The sequence below is a fragment of the Ambystoma mexicanum genome, chromosome 7p (assembly GCF_040938575.1).
Source record: "Ambystoma mexicanum isolate Mex_15411 chromosome 7p, UKY_AmexF1_1, whole genome shotgun sequence".
NCBI lineage: Eukaryota > Metazoa > Chordata > Amphibia > Caudata > Ambystomatidae > Ambystoma > Ambystoma mexicanum.
In genome coordinates, this window is record NC_090939.1 from 278099215 (window position 1) to 278118923 (window position 19709).

Genomic DNA, 19709 nt, shown 5'->3' on the forward strand with positions numbered 1-19709 from the left:
GGTCCTGAGGAGGAGGAAGCCACATAATGCGGGTTGTCCTCTTAGGTTCCAGATTCATAGAATAGGATGAACAGAAACTCAAGGAAGATGTTCGTGCAAGCAGAAAGAGTATGAAAGCTAGGAATGATAAGCACCACGGTGTAATGAGGGAAGAGTTTCATGTGGGGTGGGGGGGATGGATGTTAGAATATAGAAAGTGGAATAAGTACCTAAGGTAGTAGCAGGTTTTGGGACCTGCAGAGAGTGGTAAGAGTTGTTGATGATGCAGTGGTTATGGACGATGGGAAAGTGTGGAATAAGAGTAGGGTGGCAAGGGAAGACGCATTTGAGGAGAATTGCCTTAGTAGTTGACTGTGACTTTGATGTGATATGTGTGGTTGTGTGTGTGTGTGTGGGTGATCGGGGTGTTCTATGTACTACCTTGTGGGGTTGTGTAAGTGTAAGCTGGACGTCTAATTGTTGCCTTGGAGCAGCGGGAAGGGGAGAATGTTAAGGGTATCTGCTTCCTGCAGGGCTTTACATTCTGAATTGAGCAGTTGGTGCATAGTCTGAGGGACGTGGTTGCTCTGGGGGCCCATTACCCACATACATGTTCCTGCATTTTTATCATGAAATAAACTCTCGTTAAGCTTACCAGAGTCTTTGGAGCCATTGGCCACGACTCCATCCTTGTAACCGTATGATCTTTAAAAGTTATTTTTCTTTTTTCTGGGGATTCATTCTTTTTTTTATAAGCCGCTAAGAATTTCCACTTTACATTAGCTGCTGATGACAAAAGGCCCAATTCGTATTTTAAGACTGAAGCTGGACACAAATGGGAAGAGCCAGCACCCGATTACAAATCATCCCTTCAAGTTTGGACCGAGTCTGACCATCTAGACGATATGTACTTTTATATCCATATAAAAATCATTGAACAGCCTTAGTTTTATGATAGGTTAGGACCAGGGTCAAAGAATATTTGACCAAAACGCAAACAGATTTTCTTCATCTGAGTGGAAAACATTACACATTTTGAATAGAGTCTTGTCACATGACCAGATGATAGCCTTTAAGAAACACAAAATTCCAGATAAGTAAACTGTTGTAAGCCTCCAACTTGCTCCCTGTCCAAATGCTATGTACAGGTCGTCTTTTTCCTTGCATTGATAGAAATCTGTAAATTGGCCTGATTAAAGTGTTATTTCCAGATGGTTCTCAGACATGTAATCACACAAGATGTCCAAGCTGCATTGCAGGCTGAGCATCGGCATATGCCAAGTAGCGTAAAACAATGCGGCCTACTTTGGGGGGAAATGCTTTGGCCTTGCTGAAGCAATTACCATGATCTGCAATATTAGATTTAAAAGAGTTGGGGCCAAAATGCAACCTTGGCACGCGCCCCTAGAAGTACTCACAAGATCAGACCATCTACCTGTCTCGCCCACCCTAACCATGATCTGGCTAGCCGAATGCATCTGAATAATGGGCCCCATCAGGCTATCCGCAAGAACTCAATCTGAGAGCTTACACCAAAGCTTTCCCGGATTTACTTTTTCAAAAGTCGACGATAAATCAACAAAAGGCTACATATGTGGCCCTTTGTTCATCTGGCTTTCCTTCTGTATCCGGGAAAGGAGAAGACTGTTTGGCTGAGTCGCTGCTCCACTGCAAAAACTTGGTTGATGTTTATCCCTGTGACTATTTTGAAAAGCCCAGTTATTCAATTCGTACAGGATTAAGGAGGCGACGTTCTTGCTCCCAACACGAGAATGGTGATAGAGTGGTAATTAGACAGCTCTGATCTATTGCCCTTCTTGAAGATAGGCATCAAGAATGAAGTCCTCCCGGTCACAGGCATGTAGCAGTGAGAGAAATGTCTTTGAAGAGGGTATAGAGAATAGCAACCCATACATTAGGTGACCCTTCAAAGTGGTATTCAATGAATACTTTTGCTTTCATGTTCTACTACAGAATATCATCAGAGTCAAAGTCAGAGATTGCGAACAGGAGGAGGACAAAGACCGCAGAAGCATGTCAGCCACTGTGACTCTAGAGCAGGCTTGAGTTACATGGCACCCTGCACGTTATTGATTGAATGTATTAATGTTAAGAAGCATTGACTCTGGTTGGTAAGAATCACATGAAACATAAGCTTTCAGTCCATTTGCCTCGGAATATATTTATGATTCTTTAGCCAGTGTTTATATTGTTCTTTGAATATTTCTTAGAGAAATTCGAACCTTGTGACCCCAAAAGGACACGTAGCTTCTGTCTCAAAACCCATTCTTTTCTCGGATTACATTTTGGAATATATAACACACGCTGATCAAGGCAATTCTGGATAAATGTAGACCCACTGACCTTTCCCTATAAAGGTAAATTCCTTTAATTGATTTAGTCCAATTCATGTATCAAACAATAGGTAATTAAAAGACATTCATACAAGACAATTTATAATATAATATTTACACAGGAGTGAAAGTGCAATACATTACGTTTGCATTTAATTATGGTTTTGATCGTTATGCATCTACAAAGTTAAGCCCCTACTGCTGAACCAGAGTAATCTTAGTCTATCTGCCTTCTTTACTTGACTTGTTGTGCAGTGTCTATATCTTGCACTGCTATTTTATGAGCTTGTCAACACAACAGTGTTTCGGCCTAGTGATCTACTGGGTGATGCTCTTTTTACAATGGCCTTCATCAGGACAGAGGTGTTTCCTTTCAGCTCCCCCATGGGGATTCCTGTGTTGTCAAAATCGTGCCATTTTTCTTAGGCTTCTGCACGTCTGACTAGTTAGCAGGAGATGTGTGGTCCATGCTCCGTTGTGTTGTATCTTTTTCTTCCCGAAGAATGTTTCATTTGTATCGCTAATCTCTGGTCAGTGGTTCCAGCAGGGCCCGTACTCACTAGTTCACTGGCATTTAGTCCAGCCCTGTCTCTCCATGCTTTGCTGCCTGCATCCAATCTGTAAACAGTTGCTGGCATCCCACGCTGAAACCGAGGTACTGCTAGTTTATGTTGTTGAAGCAATGTTTTTTTACCAAGCCCCATTTCGATTGTCCAGCCAATTTGGAGGTTAATTTAAGAAAAAAATGCAAAACGAAGGAGCTGGAAATAGCCTACATTTATCTTCTTCACTTAATGAATTGTAAAATTCTGCTAATTTCTCATTACATTTTATGGTTGTGTTATATCTCCAAATTATATGATTACCCCGGTTATTTACCATATGGGCATTAGAACAGCAAAGCCTCCTAAGGTCATATAGGTCTCTGGGTGCGCAAGTTAGGGGTGAGTGATCATTGAAATTTGAATACTCAACATTAACATTAGTACAGATGTTACAAATAGACCGGGGTACGAAAATAAAGTCAATTGTCGATGCACAGGATTCTCTGTGCCAGATTGGAGAAGGTTATTGTCCTAGTACTATTTCCCTTCATTCTTTAGGCACAGTAGGTCCCAAGTGCTCATAGGATTGCTCCAATTGCACTCATTGTTATTTGTAGGATTTTCAGACTTGTACTGGGAAGACTGTAAATTAGACAATTACTTTTGAAAGTTACAGATTTAGTGCCCATGTTTAAATATATGTTCAGAAGTACCATTACCAAACCACTCAGACAAAATATTAGGTAAACTCTGTAAAATAGCACTATCTTGTGTAAGGAGTGTATTCCAATAAATATGTATTATGAGTAGCTTGTTTCTGAAAAGAAAGTGCTCTGAATCTTTGTGCACTTCCACTATCAGAAGACCCAGATGGATTACATTCTTCCTAGACTACCATGTGGCCCTTTAAAGCAGGCTAGATAAATACAGAATAACCATCCAGGAAAGGAGGATGAAATGAAATGAAATGAAATAATATTTTATTTATATTGCCATCGTACACAAGTGTTTCAGAGCACGACCAGGCAAAGGGAGTGGAACAAGGGAGAACAAAAACAACGATCTTACTAGACCCAGTGACATTGAGAACGCGCATGCATGGAAAAGGGAAAGGTGGAACGTACATGGAAGGGGGGAGAAGTGGAAAGTGTGGAACAGAGGAGAGAACAGAATAAATAATAAGTAAAATAAAATGAATCAATAAAGGTGATAAACAGTGGTAATGTAGCCAGCAAATGGCAAGTGCTAGATTAGTCAGATAGGGTATATCTGATAAGTGCAGAAGAAAAGTGGGAGGCGGACTGTTTGGGTACAGATACAGGCCCCAGTGCAAGGGGTGGCCCGGAGGCAGTGCAGGAGGGTGGCAGGGTAAGCAAGTACCTGGGCCCGAAGGGCAGAGTGTGGCCAGGTACATGGTGCCAGGAGAGAAAACGGATCAGCAGGGGAGAAAAGGGAAACCGGCAGAAGCAAAGAGGAAGGTCTTAAGGTGCTTCCAGAATCGGAGATGGTTCTCCTCAAGTTGCAAGGTGGCCGGGAGGCTGTTCCAAAGGGAGGCCCCAGCTGAAAACAGAGGTCTACCCCCAGCTCGTTTCTTTGAAAAACGACTGACCCTGAGGGAGTTAGAAGTGGCTCGACAGGGGAGGAGAGGGGAGGATCCTGCAACCAGGCTTCCTGTAGAATAATGATTTTGTAATCATTAAGACATTAGGAATCAATCTGGTCATGATGTAAGTGTTTCAATTCCAGGATAATATTATGAACACCAAACTCTGTGCGCCAATGTGATCAGGAAAAACTCTATTGTGGCAGAGGACTGATGGTAACCCTGACCAATCTGGAATTCACCTTTGGCTCTAGATGGACACACCTCCACGAGGAGCCTCCATTCCCAAATTGAATCTTGACACCTAATTTCAGCACAAGTCCATACCAATGAACATCAAAGGAATGAGAAGATTTGGGTTTACGTTTGCCCTCATACAATTCTTCTATAACCTCAAATAGGTCATAGCCCATTGACAATAGTTTTACTCTTTCAGAAAACGATAAATCATAAGATGCTTTGGAGTGTATATGCATTATGACATTGTCAGTTCTCTGTAGATCTGTAACTTCAGTTAGATCAAAATCCTTAGGTAACAATCGAAGACTAGGGACATCTGATAAAAGATCCAAGATGTTCACGCAATTTAATAAAATCATGGGGCTCTTGCAAAGAATACATTCCAGACCCAATCAGCCAAAGGATGCACAATCATTGTTTTGGGAAAGCACATTGGTAACAGTCTTGCTTGTAAATGTCAAAGGCTGTGAATTAGTTAAAGGTGGAGCTCTGTTCCATGATGTAGAGGAGATCTCTGCCACGCATTAGTCAATAGTCTTCATCTTACAATTCGACAGCGTTTTAGTTGCAGGACAGTTATTGGTTAGGCTACAGCAAGCATCCTGGGTTGAAATGCTATTTGACTGAGTGATGACTGGGCTAGGATCATCATATGTTAGCAAAATCCAGAAGAAAAGTATCTTCTTCTTGATTATGAACAGTCTTCTTTTGTAAAAAAAAAGGAAGTATTGTGCCATTTGTCTTTTTATCTGCGGCATCCAGTAGGTCAGCCTTGAGATTAATGTTGTGTTGCTTGGCTTTCCCTCTTATCTGTCCTTTGCAGCCAGACTTATTTCATTTACAGGTGATGACGCTTCTGCATTACTTCGACCCTTCAAGCTATTGGCCCAGAAAATGTATCCAAGAGATCCTTTGTTCTTAATCGTAGTGACGTTTTTCGATTTTTAGACTTTTTTTTCACAAAACATTTTATTATGTTTTTCAGCATGGGTACATCAACATCAATAATGCATTATTCAACAAAATACAATCTTAGTCCGAGCCAAGTACAAACACCAGCCCAACGGGAATGGAGACGGTCCAAATGTTCCATACATATGACCTGTTCCCCCCTGGAGGCTTCGGGGCTAAGAACCCTCCGTCCTGTTTTCCAGTTCAGTGATTCACTCCCACCTGGAGCCAGCGTTTTAAAGGGGGTCTCCTATTGAGGGCTGGACATTTTTCAGCATAGTCCATGAAGGGTGCCCATACATTCAGAAAGGTGTTCAGGATTCCCGAGTGGATTGCTGTGACCTTCTCCGCTACAGCGACCACCCAGCATTTTGACCACCATAGTGGGACCGAGGGGCCATCTGCATGTTTCCAAAGCTGTGTCATTGCAATTTCTGCCGCTAAAAGAAGGTGAGTGCATAAACGTGGGACATGACCCGAGAATGGAAATCCCCCTCCCCTTGTTTCAACCAAAATAATTATTCCGGGGTCCCATGGAATGGACAGGCCAGTGATTGCTTTGATGTGATCCACCACTTCCCTCCAGTATCCCTTTGCTTTTGGGCAGGTCCATGCGATATGAAATAGAGTGCCCCGGACTGGACACCCTCACCAGGAATCCATGGGAATTTCAGGCTTGACCTTGTTTAATTGGTCTGGGGTGACGTAATATCTGTAACAGAGCTTATAACCCCCTTCCCTGTTCGAGATGCATTGTGTGCTCTTGTGTAGCCTCGTCCACATTTTCCTCCATTCTTCTATCTCTATTTCTCGGCCTATCTCCCTATACCAGTCGTGCATGTACTTTTCTTTTTTTGAAGGATTTGTTCAGTCCAGGAGGTGATAAAGCGCTGAGATTCTACCTCTTGGGGGCGGCGATATTAGAGATAACTCTAACGCTGTTAAGTTTCTGGCCCCCTTCGCCCTGACCACCTTGTGCGACATCCAATGCCAAAGCTGGGCATTTCGAAACCTTTCAGATTTTCCCACCCTAAATTTTTCTTTGCATCTCTCAAACGTTATGGGAGAGCCAAATTCCAGAAAATCTGCGTGTTTCTGCAATCCCCCCTCCCACCAAGGCCCGAAGCTGAGTGGTGGGTTCCCTGGTGTGAATTTGGGTTATTCCAAATAGGTGTGAGTGGGCATAGTGTACCCCGGCAGCCCCACTTCCACGCTGCAGCTTTCCAGCTGTGAGTAGTGATGCTAGTTGCTGTGAGGGGCCCCTCCTTTGCCTGGATTTTAATGTTTAGTAAGTGTGGGAGATCGGACAGTGGGACCGGGCACTAGGCCTCCTCTAATTGCTTCCACAGCGGCTGGTCCGCTGGCTGGACCCAAGTATATGCATGGGAGAGTTGAGCTGCGTGTGCATACCTCATTACGTCGGGGACACCCAGACCACCCAGAGCCCTCCCACGGATCATTACCTTCTTTGCTATTCTGGGTTTCCCCTCCCCCACCCCCAGACAAATTCTACTATCTTTCTCTGCAGGGAGAGCAGTTCGTTCTTCGGAATGTGGACCGGGAACGCTGCACATTGATGCAGTAATCTGGGGATTAAGTTCATTTTTATAGTATAAATTCGGCCAAACCAAGAGATTTCTTGGTTCCTCCAGTGCTTTAGTTCTTGCCGGAAGTCACAAAATAGCTGCGGGAAGTTGCTTACGTATAGGCGGGAGGAATCGCTTGTAATCTGCACCCCTAGGTATCTGATCGTCTCTTTGGCCCAGGGAATTGGCATCATAGGACTAAGGTCCAGCTTCTGCTGCTTGGAAAGATTAATTGCTAGTGGTGAGGATTTGTCTAGATTGACCCTGAACCCGTAGACCGCCCCAAATTCTTCAATTTCATCCTAAAGAGGCCATAGAGACGCGCCCAGATCAGTCGCAGTGACAAGCGTTGTCCGCATATAGTGCGACTTTGTATTCATGGCCCCCCACAGTGAGCCCCTTTATCTTTGGGTTTTGCCGGATCCTAGCAGCAAAGGGCTCCATCGATAAAGCAAATACCAGAATTGATAGGGGACACCCCTGCCACGTTCCACTTGTTATATTTATTGGTTTGGATCTGGCGCCATTAGCCCTGAGTTGTGTGGTGGAACTCTGGTAGTTAGCCATCACCCATTTTGTAAAGTTTGGGCCAAAACCGAAGTGTGTCAGCACTTCTCTAATATAGCCCCAGTCCACCAAGTCAAAGGCCTTGTGCGCGTCTAATGATATTACAGCCATACCCTTACCCCTCCTTTCAACGAGGTTTATCGTGCGCCTTATGTTGTTGCGCGTCCCCCCTCCCTGGGATAAATCCTGTCTGATCCCGGGCTATTATATCTGGGAGAGTCGCTTTCAGCCTAGCCGCCAGAACCTTTGAGAAGATTTTCCCGTCATTGTTGGTTAGGATTATTGGTCGATATGAGGAGGCCTGTTCGGGGTCTTTCCCCTGCTTGTGGATTAGGACTGTGAGCGACTCTGCCATAGACTTTGTAACGGTTCCGGTGGACAGGAAGGAGTTAAACAGGGCTGTCAGGTGCGGGGCCAAAGTGTTCGTATAGGCTTTATAACATTTTGCAGTTAGGCCGTCTGGGCCGGTGCTGTGCGTTTTAAGGATTCGATGGCTTCCACTGCTTCTTCCAGTGTAATAGGGGATTCTAAAGTTCTAAAATGAGCTTTATTTTGAAAATTGGTGGGTCGGAAGTATTTGGGTTGGCAAGCAAGAGACGTGGGCGGCCCTGTCGTTATTGCTTTATGGTAGTTCACCAGCTCCTCAATTTTGTCCCTTTCTTTGTGTACCGGGCTCTACTAACGGCTCCTACAAGCCTCAGGATATTATTCCTGCTGTGAACCTTTTTTAATTGGTATGCAAGCCCCAGTTTGCTTTATTCCCTTTGCTATAGTAAAACTGTTTTGTAAAGGCCATCGATTTAGCTGAGCGGTCCGCCCAATGCATCTCCAATGCAATTTGAGCTTTCCTTAAGGCTCTTTCCGTTTTCTTTGAGCTATGTGATTTCAGCTCAGTCTCCCAAAACTTTACCTTTTCCTCAAGTTTGACCGCAGCAATGCTTGAAACCTGCCGCTGTTCCAGCCCTGCGCTAATAAGTGAGCCTCTCACCACTGTGCTCATGGCGTCCCAAATAATAATTATGGCTATTACAGTTGTCTTGTTTTCCCTAAAGTAATTGATTATTGTTTCACCGATTTCCCTTCTAATGCTATCATCCAACAATATGGAGTCCCATAATTTACAACGCCTCTGAGGATGGTGCATCTGGCCACTTCTGCTGAGGTTTGCAGATACTGGGGTGTGGTCAGAGATCATGCAGGTGTGTATCTCTGTCTTGTCATGACATGGGTAAAGGGCACTGGAGGTCTATTCTTGAAAATCCTCTGTGTGCACAAGAGTAGTGGGTGTAGACCCTGGATCCCCCATTAGCCAACCTCCATGCATCCACTGTTTTAGTTTCCCTAAGGAGTCTAGCTAAAGATAATGCTTGTGCAAAGTCCAAATTGGTTGGGGGGAGAGTTTTGTCCACCTGGGGGTTAGGTACCAGGTTAAAATCTCCACCTATGAGAAGGAAACCCACCTTAAATGCTAACATACTCTGGATCAGGTCAGTAATGAACTTGTTCTGGGCAGTGTTAGGGCAGTAGACTGCCACTATGGTGATAGGCTGCTCAACGAACAATCCCTTCAGTAGGAGAAATCTACCCCCAGGGTCTCTTCTAACTGTTATTCTCGTTAGTGGGACCCTTTCACTCAATGAATTTGCTACTCCCTGTTTTTCTCCCCCGAAGAGGCGAAGAATGATTTTGTATACCTTCTGAATCTAATTCGATTTTCATCGGTCTGCAATAGGTGAGTTTCTTGAAGGCGAACTATGTCTCCCGATAGTCGCCTCAGCCTATGCTCCACTGATCTGGGTTTGCTCGAAGAGTTAAGGCCCTGGACATTCCAAGTAAGGACTGTAATTTCGTTTTTGTCAGCCATCCCCAGGAGGTTCCTAAGTTGATTTGACATTAGGCCTGCCTCTGCTAGGTTCCGCCTGATCTGTATGAGTGGCAACGTACTGGCAACATGGCTCTGGGCTATCCTCAGATGTCGATGTGTTGTGTATTGTAGCTATATGAGAGTAGAAAAAGGAATCGGCTCTACCAGTGATTATTGCTTCCCCCCCAAACCCCTACCGCAACCTAGTAGGAAAAAACCCATCCTACTCAACAGGGTATCTGGTGGTGCTTTGGCGCAGAGCAAATGGCCAATTGGGCCCTACGTGTGAACTGTAGCATGTAATAGCAACTCATGAGTAGCATAGGGGGTAGTCTGTACCATCAATTTCCCAAAGGCTCGTTTCACCACTGCCCCCAGGACTTTCTCCATTTCCCCTCTCCCCCGACAAATTCTAATTCTCCCCCTCCTGTCACGTGTTTCAGGGTTGACGCTTGTGAGGAGACCAAAACCTCCAGAGGAGATCCACTGACCTTCATTAATTGTGTAGTGATAACATTATTCAGTCTGGGTTAGGCACTTTCCTGGGGGGCCGCAGATCCTACGCCTCCTACTAACTCTTGACCAAGATGTCCCCACTTGCTTTCTGGGGGTGTCATGGGTCAACCCCTCTGATTCAGACTCTGCACTACCCCCACTGATGCCCACGAATTTCTTTGCTTCTTTCAGGGAGTGGATCTGTTGTTGGGCTCCTTCCCAGACTAATTTCACAGATGTTGGGAAGGCCCAGCGGTATGGGATCTTTCTTTTGTACAGCCACTCAGTCAGCACCTTCAGAGCTTTCCGCTTTTGGAGAGTGGAGTTTGCTAAGTCCTGGTAGAGTAGGATCAAAGATTCCTGAATAGTGATTTGGTGGATTGATCTGGCTTTGCTCATGATCTCCTCTTTAACTCAATAAAAATGCACCCTGGCGAGAATATCCGGTGAAGAGGAGGAAGTTTGTCTTGGACCGTTCTATGTACTCAGTCCAATTCCAATGGAGAGTCATCAGGGAGTGTTATTATGAATCTAAACAAGTCCGATATGTACCTCTCCAGGTCTGCGCCCGGTATTGTGGATGGGATCCCTCAGAGGTGGATGTTATTGCGCTGTGACCTATTCTCTGTGTCCTCCTGCTTTGCTTCCAGCGATTCACATCTCGCCAGAAGGGCTGAAATTCTGTCCTTCTCCTTCTCCAATTCAAATTTTTGGTCACACAACTAATTCTCGATTTCAGCAGCTCGGGTCTCTACAGCTACCACTAGCTTGTCGAGGGAGTTGATCTTCTGCGTAACTTCCTCAGTTCCTTTTTGGATCTCTCGTCAGGGCAGTGAGCAGATATTTCAAGTCTGATTTTGTGGCTGATTGTGCTTGGTCTAGTTCTTCCAAACTAGCGCTGGAGCTCGATGCTAGCTCTCCCGATGGGTCCCCCTTCTTTGCTTTGTCTGCAGCTGCACCGCTCATTTATGTTGCAATGTCCGTCTGTTTGGATGACTTCCCGCTTTTTGGCAATGCATCTGGGCGTGCCATGCTGTGAGCGAGCGGGAGGCAGCACGGCTCTTCGTTCCTTCAGTGAGATGCTTACCCACCAACTCTCCAATAGGATAGGAGGGGGAGAGAGCCAGACCTCCCGTAATTGTGTGAAGAAGTAGATTCCTTAGCCCCTCTTCCCCGTTGCGTTATCCCCAGTGGGACAGTGATGGTGAAATGCTGCAGTCTAATTAGGCCAGTGAACCTTTCAGTAGTGTAGGGGGATAATTTCTCTGGTACCTCTGCTCAAGCGGGACCCTCCGGTGCATCTGGAGAGGAGCTCCCGCCTCAACAAAGGGGGCAGATAAGGAGGTCGGCTTTACTCAGTCATGGGGATCTTGTTTGGGATTGGAGGGCACCTGCAGAGCGGTGAGGCATGGATTTCAGGGACACCCCGGTGGTGTGAATCAGGCAGCAGATGGGAGAATGCTTCTATGAGGAAGAGGGGAGAGCGGATCTACAGTCAAGAGTCCCTGGAGTCACACAACCGATGACCTCTTCTAAATGAGCAGTGATAACAGAGGGGGGATCTACGAGTTCCCCCAATCGGAAGATGAGGTTATGGAGAGACACCCACGCCAGCATGCATGCTCCCGCTCCTACCAGCTGGGTGCCTCCGCTTCTTGTGGGATCCCGAGCGCCGCCAAGTCACACTGAGCTCCCACTCTGCTCACCTCGCAACACGATCCTGTGCGCAAGCCAGTTGCAGGCGGTCCGGTGCTCAGCACTGTGAGTGCCACACGTCTCTCTGGCCCCAGACTCAGCCCGAGGTGGTTAGATGGATTAGTTGTGTAGGACACAGGGAACTACTGGCAGCGAACATCTGCGAGTTTGCCATTCGGAGGATCAGCACTGATCAAAGCAATACACTGTCCCCGCATTGCACGTTGTCTGGAGGTGACTGCTTCTCCGATGGGGCGGATGGGGTTTCATGCAGCGGTTTGGGATTGAGGGATATTCGCTATGGGAGACATGAGACTCTGGGAGGGGAACCCACCTGCCACGGCGGGCATTGTCCTTGAAGTCGTGGTGTGGAGGGAAAGTCAGTACTGGTTTAGTTCATGAGAGTTGTTGCGTTGATACTCGGCGCGGCCACGTGAGGAGCCCAGGGCTGTTTTCAAAAGTCGTCTCCTCCTCCCACAGAGTCCATGAGTGGATCGAAAGGTAGCGGCCGCCATTTTCATGGCTGATCGGCGCCACTCTTGGGGATAAAGTGTCTCATTCTCCGAATACGCTGCACTTCAGTGAAATATTCCACAGACGAAACCTGCACCTCCTCCTCCTACACCATATTCTCAGTTTGTAGATCTTAACGGAGCGAGGGGCCGGTGTTGCTTCGCTCGGGGCAGGGCACCCGCCAGGAGCTCCTACGGAGACATGCCACTCGTGGCGGCTCCAAGCCACGCCCCCCATTTTTGGACTTTTTATCCTTCAGCCACCTTGCTTTATTTACATTCCTTTTGTCAGCCAAAGGAAAGATCAAAGCTGGTGCAACTAGTGAGTTAAAAGTTCTGATGGCGTTACTGGACAAAACAGAGGTGCCTCGTCCATTATAAGTGAGCAACATGAAATTGCTGCAGGACTGGTTATTGAGTAAGATGTGTTATGTCTAAGTTATAACTATTTTTTTGGCTAAGACAACGAATGATCAGCTGTGACAGAGATGTAGTGGTCTACAAGTAGTTGCTTGCTCGGTGGATCTTTCTGAGCAAAAAATGAACCCCTCCAAAGAGCTCAGTTGGTGTTAAAGGTAGACAGCATAGCCTTGTTTGCCCTAGGATGTACTAACTTATGTTATCGTAGAGCTGAGGTAGCATCTTTAACACAAAGTTCAAAGCCACAATAATACTTGAGCCGGCTTGAATAGAATTGAACATAGGATCAGGTGTCTGTGGGGCACCAAATCCTTCCAATGAATGATGTTTAGCGTCAGAAGAAATGTTACTCTGTAGTGGATGGTTCCGGAATATAGAATGAATATCATGCAAAGAGCCCAATGAAGCCTTCTGAGGCCAAGCATTATTGGGTGGAGCATCAGCCTCCACAGGCAAGATTTTAGAGTGGTCTAGGGCTGCATGATGGGCAGAGCTCAAAGGTAGGTTAATTGATTCAGTATGGACAACATTGTGGTCAAAGGCAAGAAGAGACATGGACAATGCAAATGACTTGTACTGTTGGGTGTGACCATTGAATAAACTGGAGCCTGTGTTGGCATGCCAGATTCGGTCTCCACAATTGTATGGAAAAATGTGCTAATGCAGTGGGTGCCATTATTTTCCTGAGGATTAAGTGTGTGGGGAGGATATACGAGTCGACATGCTAGAGTTCTTGTGCTATTGAGTTTGATATGAGATTCAGCTGGAGCTGGGTATATAGGGCTGGGCTTGGCAATGTGTCCGGTCTTACAATGCGAAGCATACATTCCACAAAGTTACTGGCCCTGCAACACATACTCCAAAACTCCCCCTGCTCCAACTACAACTGCACTTAGCAAGTGCACTTTGCACACGTGGTTTCGACACGCTGCAATCGATTGAGTAGGCTCTGCCTCCTCACTTCCTCCAATCACAGGGGTCCAGCATGGATCCAGCTGATACCAAGGTTAAATCCTTGCAAAGTGCCACAGTCACAGGCCACAAGTGCTCTTAGAGAAAGCACTGGCTGGAAGTATGATCCGCCCGGTTGAGTACAGTCTGGTTCTCACCTGGGCAATGGACCCTAGCAACATCAATAGTCAACAGTGCATTTTTAAATGTTTCTATTTTTTTATATCTATATTTTTTTGTATTGTGGTTTACAATTTAAACCTTTCACAAAATGAATAGCATTTTTAAAACTTATAACAAGAATCACAATTGCCCGTACTTGGAAATCCCCAGAGGGTCCATTGTCAACTCTTTGTTGGATCAAGATATGGGACATCCTGGTGGCGGAAAAGGTTACCGCCGCTAGGGAGGGCCTCTTGCACAGGTTCACAGATATGTGGGCTCCTGTACTCAAATATGACCGTTATTTCCCAGCACAAACACGCAATCCCCACTCGTCATGGGCTGATCCTGCGGGACAATACATAACAAGGGACAGTCGGAGACCCAGCAGTAAGATAAAGGTGGGCAAGTCTTTCGGGAAGCAAGGCGAACATACAAAGGTGGGGGAGGGGAAGAGAACTACCAGCTGCTGTTCCATCCAAACACTAAATCTCGTTGTACTTGTTATATTGCATTGTTTTCCCATGCATGCAACCGTACTAAAATAAAAGTGTTAAAAAAAATACAATTCATAACAAATCCAATTTCAAGAAATGCACAAATTTGAAATATCACACGATAGAAATTGACAAATTATTAGCCTTTCCTGAAACACATTTGAACAGGGGAAAAAAATAGAAAAACGTGGAGTCTTAAAATCAAGCAACATCAAGGAAAATATGACAAAGGACCAGGGCAGTCACAAGAGCAAACGTGCGAGGACAGTATTTAAATCCCTCTCCAGACCCAGTCAGTCCTACGTTCTAATTGAGGGTATTAACACTGACTAGTCGGAATCGAAGGTGTTGCCGAAGGGCCTGGGTACAGATTATATTGCTTTTTATTACGTGATGCCATGCCGTACACCTACTCTAATTGCAACCAATCCTGTGGACACAGAGAAGTTAACATATCTCAAAATGTCACATACTACAGAAAGGGTCTACATTAAAAAGACAATACAATAGGCTTCACACATAATTACAATCCCATAGTATACAATTAACAATGAACTTTAAAAGTCTTAATATCAAAAGACAAAACATGAAATATGGTAAAAGACCTATCTATACACATAAAAAATACAGTCACATGGAAAACTTAGCAAAAAACACTGTCTGGGACCTGTCCCTAATAAGTGCTCATTGAGGATCATGTCAATCTCTAATCTAAACAAAAATGCCACCTAGTACCAAAGCAACAATTAAAGTGCTTTTGTGCTTAGTAACTTGCCCATGGTCTACTCTAGGCAGATTCAATCGTGTAAGCTCTTGTAACATTTTTTTATATTTATTATGAAGTTTTATTCTCTTAATCATAATCTGACTAAAATGTATGTACACCAGTTTAGCTGTATTTGAGTAACAATGTATTGATATAAAAAGGTGAATTATTTTGTGGTATTCTAGCTGTAAAGAGGTAGTATGTTATGTTATGCAATGTGCATCCTGGTATAAAAAGTTATTTTACAATACTTTTCGTGAGTATTGTGGGCTGCATTCAAAGGCCCCAAACTGAAGTCCCTTTCACATGAAAAGTTGGATTTTTCAATACTGACACAATAACGGTTTTGCATGTGTGACTGCAAATGAAAACTGAAGGGCCCTGTAATAAAGTCCTAGCTGTCATTACCCAAGGAAAAGCAACATTTAATTCACAAAGCAAGAAGAAAAATCAAAGGTCCCTTTCACATGAAAAACAGGATTGTTAAACACTGTCACAAAAATGGCAAGGCATGTGTATTTACAGTTTAAAGATGTAAATTGTACCACTGCTACCAGGAAAAATGTCAGCGAAACAGACATGTTGCGTGTTGACAAGAAGTCTTGTATATTATGTTTTGCATACAAAATACTAGTGTCATTTGAAGAGCCACTTTGTTTTCCATGGAAAAATGTTTACCCTTTGGCAAACCCTTTTGGCTTGCGGGTTGGCAAACTTCACAAAGAAATCCCCCACAACCAGTCTGGATGTTACATCCCCCATCTAATTACAATTGCAATAAAATGTGTCCTGCTAAAGGTGTGGAAACCCCAGTGTTTCCCAGGGGGCTGCAACTTCAAACAGGCTAGCAACTTTAAAGAGCAAGCTGCAAACACAAATAGAATAATAAAACCTTTGGTTACAGGATGACCCAGTGAGACCATTTGGCCTGAAGGCAGAAGAATTGCCTTTTGTGCCACATGAAGATTTACAATTAATTTAAAAGGACTATTATAACTTAGGCCTTTTTCCTAGCAACCATCAGGCAGATTTTCTTAATTCATGTACCATTTCTTATGTAATTTCCAGGTGATTGTAATGATCTAAAATTCATCGACCTGCAACTCAGGGAACCGTAATGGCCATCTAAAATGGGTTTCTGGCTGATCTGAAACTGTTCCAAATGTGAGCGTTGGTGAACGGGTGGAGAATAAAATTAGGAATATGAGTAATAAATTACATATTTATAACTGTTATGCTTTGTACGGAAACAGTAGAAATTGCCACATGGCCGTGCAAAATGATGCAGACCTGGCTGTCATCTTATTTAAATCCCCATCATTAGCTAAATCAGAAAATATGTATATTATGGCAGTTATTATTAAAATTATGAAGTTTTTCAAATAACTAGTTTTTGACAACAGCTTCACATGAGAACAAATGGGGCTTGTAAATTAAGCTCCCATATGTCTCCTCCAGACCCTTAAACAAATCCGTAGAGAGGGACTGTAGTGGGGAGGAGAGAGAAGTGTAACTGTCCAATCCTAGTTGTGAGAACTCTGGCAAGGTACTTCCCCAAGATTGTAAAATTGGTTGCATCATTGCTGCTGTATAAGGTGTACTGCACTTAGAGATAGGGTGTGAGCTGTGGAAATCTACCATCAGGAGGGCTCCTGAAACTTACCATCTGACAGCTGCAAGGAAACACCAGAAGAGATTGGTAAGAGTGCATGTCGGTGGAGCTGTCTATTGCCAGGAAGGCCTAAAAGCTGACGAGGTGCAATGGTTGAAAGCGGTAGGCCATCCTTGAGAGTGGAAAGATCACACCCCTGCCCTATCTTTCAGAGGGTCCTGACATGCAGCTGGCTGTCCTGAACTTTAAACCGAGGCTTTCTATGTAAGTAGACTTGAACGTTGGGAAACCAAAAGGTGGGAGAATCTGCTGGCCTTAAATTCTTTCCCTTTATAGTGAGTGGGGGGGACACACTGTATAGATCCTTAGCCTATTTAACTAAAAGAAATATTAATTCCCTTTGACAGAGCAATACAGGGTGATTTTGTTAAAATTGGAAATTAACAAAGCTCACTTCCCAGTATGTGCTGAAAAACTATAGCCTATAATTTAACTGGGTAATACTTTTTTTCCTGTTGCCCCTGACTTCTTTAAGGAAGAGGGGTTTCTTTGTTCTGAAATCAGTCCAATCTTTTTATCCAACGTTCCCCTTTATGTGAGGGTGGGGCTGAAAATCCTAAATTCTCAACTCATCCCAATTTTTACCATCCAGCTTCACCAACACAGACCTTTCATTGGCGGGGGGGGGTCCAAAATTCCCACATCCTTCCGATGTTTCTGTCAGACTTCCCCAACCCAAACCATAGCAAGGGGGCAGCTGGTCCTGAAAAACAAACCACTAAATCACCCTGCTTTTATATTTAACCAAAAGTGTTGGTGAAATGATAATTGCCCTATGTATTTGTACCAATCTTGAAACCCTACTGCTAACCTTTTAAGCCCACAGGAAAATCAAAATTGCACAACACTACATTTATAATTGCTTTGGCTATTGATCAATTTAATTATTTCTTGAAGTGAAATTTGTAGAAAGTAAAGAATTTGTGATTTGTTTTTTTTTAACTCATTTGGATAATTGATTTGAGTAAGAAGATATTGGTGAGCCCCAAAGAACGTGGTGTGTGTAGCTTAGTGTGATTTCCATTACTTTTAAATAAATACAAAATACATCGACCTGGTTCTTGGCTCATTGGTAGCTCAGGGGGAGGGATCCAAGGGAGGAAAAACAAATTACTCCAAGCATGAGTAAAGGGCAGTAATGAAGGATGCAGCACTACCAGTGATAACAGAAATAACAGTACTTTACACCAGGCACACGTCGAGTTAAAATAATATATTTAAAATGAGCCGATGTCACTGTGAGCCAAAGCAATTCACAAAATTAGTGCAATAGTGCCTGACAGAATAATACATATTTTTTAAAAGCGCTAGAGAACCAGTGAACAAAAAAATGTAAAGAAAGAAACATGGAATTGTAAAGACACCGGTGAGGGGTGTATGCACTTCCGCTCTCTATATGGTAGAGTGGAGGCACAGAGGACCCCTGCCAAGATTCTCTGTTCGCTAGCTATGGTCGAGCAATCAAGGCCTAGCTTCTCAGGAGGTAATGCGAGCTGGTTCTTAAGTACAGTGTAGTCCCCAAGCACCCACAAAGGAATGTCCACACACTGTATTGGTTACAACACAGTATTTATATAATTAATGTTCAAAGGTATATACAATATCACGGTAACTCACTTTGTACACCGAAAATCAGCAATGGTAAATATATACAGTTTCTAAAGGGGTACCACCAACGTTATTAGATCTCATTAAAGTGCATACGGTCAGAACGACACACAGATCAGAATAAAGAGGAAACCAACAGTAGAGAGAGGAAGGAAAGCAAGATGTTTGAACAATTGGCAGAATACTGGCCCCTACCACAAGAAACAGTTCTGTGTGGAGATCCCCCCACCTGGGCAACCTGTAGAAGATGTATCACAAGCCCAGTCCATATATTGTTCACACTAGACTTTCCAATAGTTCTGCAACCCCAAAGTACCTTGGCGTTGTAGCATTCCGTGTCAGGGAATCGATGGCCCTTCTTGAGTGTCCTCCCTTTCAGGCAGGAGTCACAGGTCGTCGAGCGTCTGACGGAGAACAGGTCGAGCTATGACGGTGAAGTGGCCGCGTCGTTCCTAGTGGTGCTCGTTGATGGGGAAGCGTAAATGTCCTGCAAGGAAGAGGCGTGCGGGGCACCTCAGTGTCGATAGTTCTGGACCGCAAAGAGTTGAAGAACTGTGGCCCAGCAAGGGCATCGAGTTGTCGGCGTCTCTGTGGTCTTTAGGTGGCGGGAAACCCACCGGTGGATGCTCCTCGGCGCGTCGACGATCAGGCCTTCTCCAGCAGGATACAGTGGTGACGATGCAGATGAGAGCGTCCATGGATCAAGGAAGTTCTTAGGCAATGGGAGCACGGCGGCTCCAGTCAGCAATGGCGGTCGGCGACAGTGGCGGACAACAGACCGGGCGCTTCTCCTTGGAGGTCTGCAGCAATCCCCATATTGGGTCCGCAGCCTGTCGGAAGTCTGTCTACCAGGGAGCTATGGCAAAGATCTGCTGGTGCACGATGGTCCCTCATAGCTCGGGAAGAGGGCGCCTAACCATGTCCTCTTCGGGTCAGTTCTTGGAGACACAGCAGCTTTCAGATTGCGAAGGAGAGCAACAACAATTCTTCTCTTCCAGCAGGGCTTCAAGGTCAAGCGTCAGTTTCACTCCAGTTACTCTTCGTAGTTTGGACTTCAGCTATGAACACTTCTGAACATGATTCCTAGCAGTGAGAGGTCCCCAGATATACTGTTGATCTCCCATTCATTCCGCTGGGTCACACTGAAGCATCCAATCACTACAAAGGGCATTCATGAGGCAGGCAACCAATCAGGCACACAGTGCATTCAGGTCATTCACTTCTCTCCAGACACTCACAACA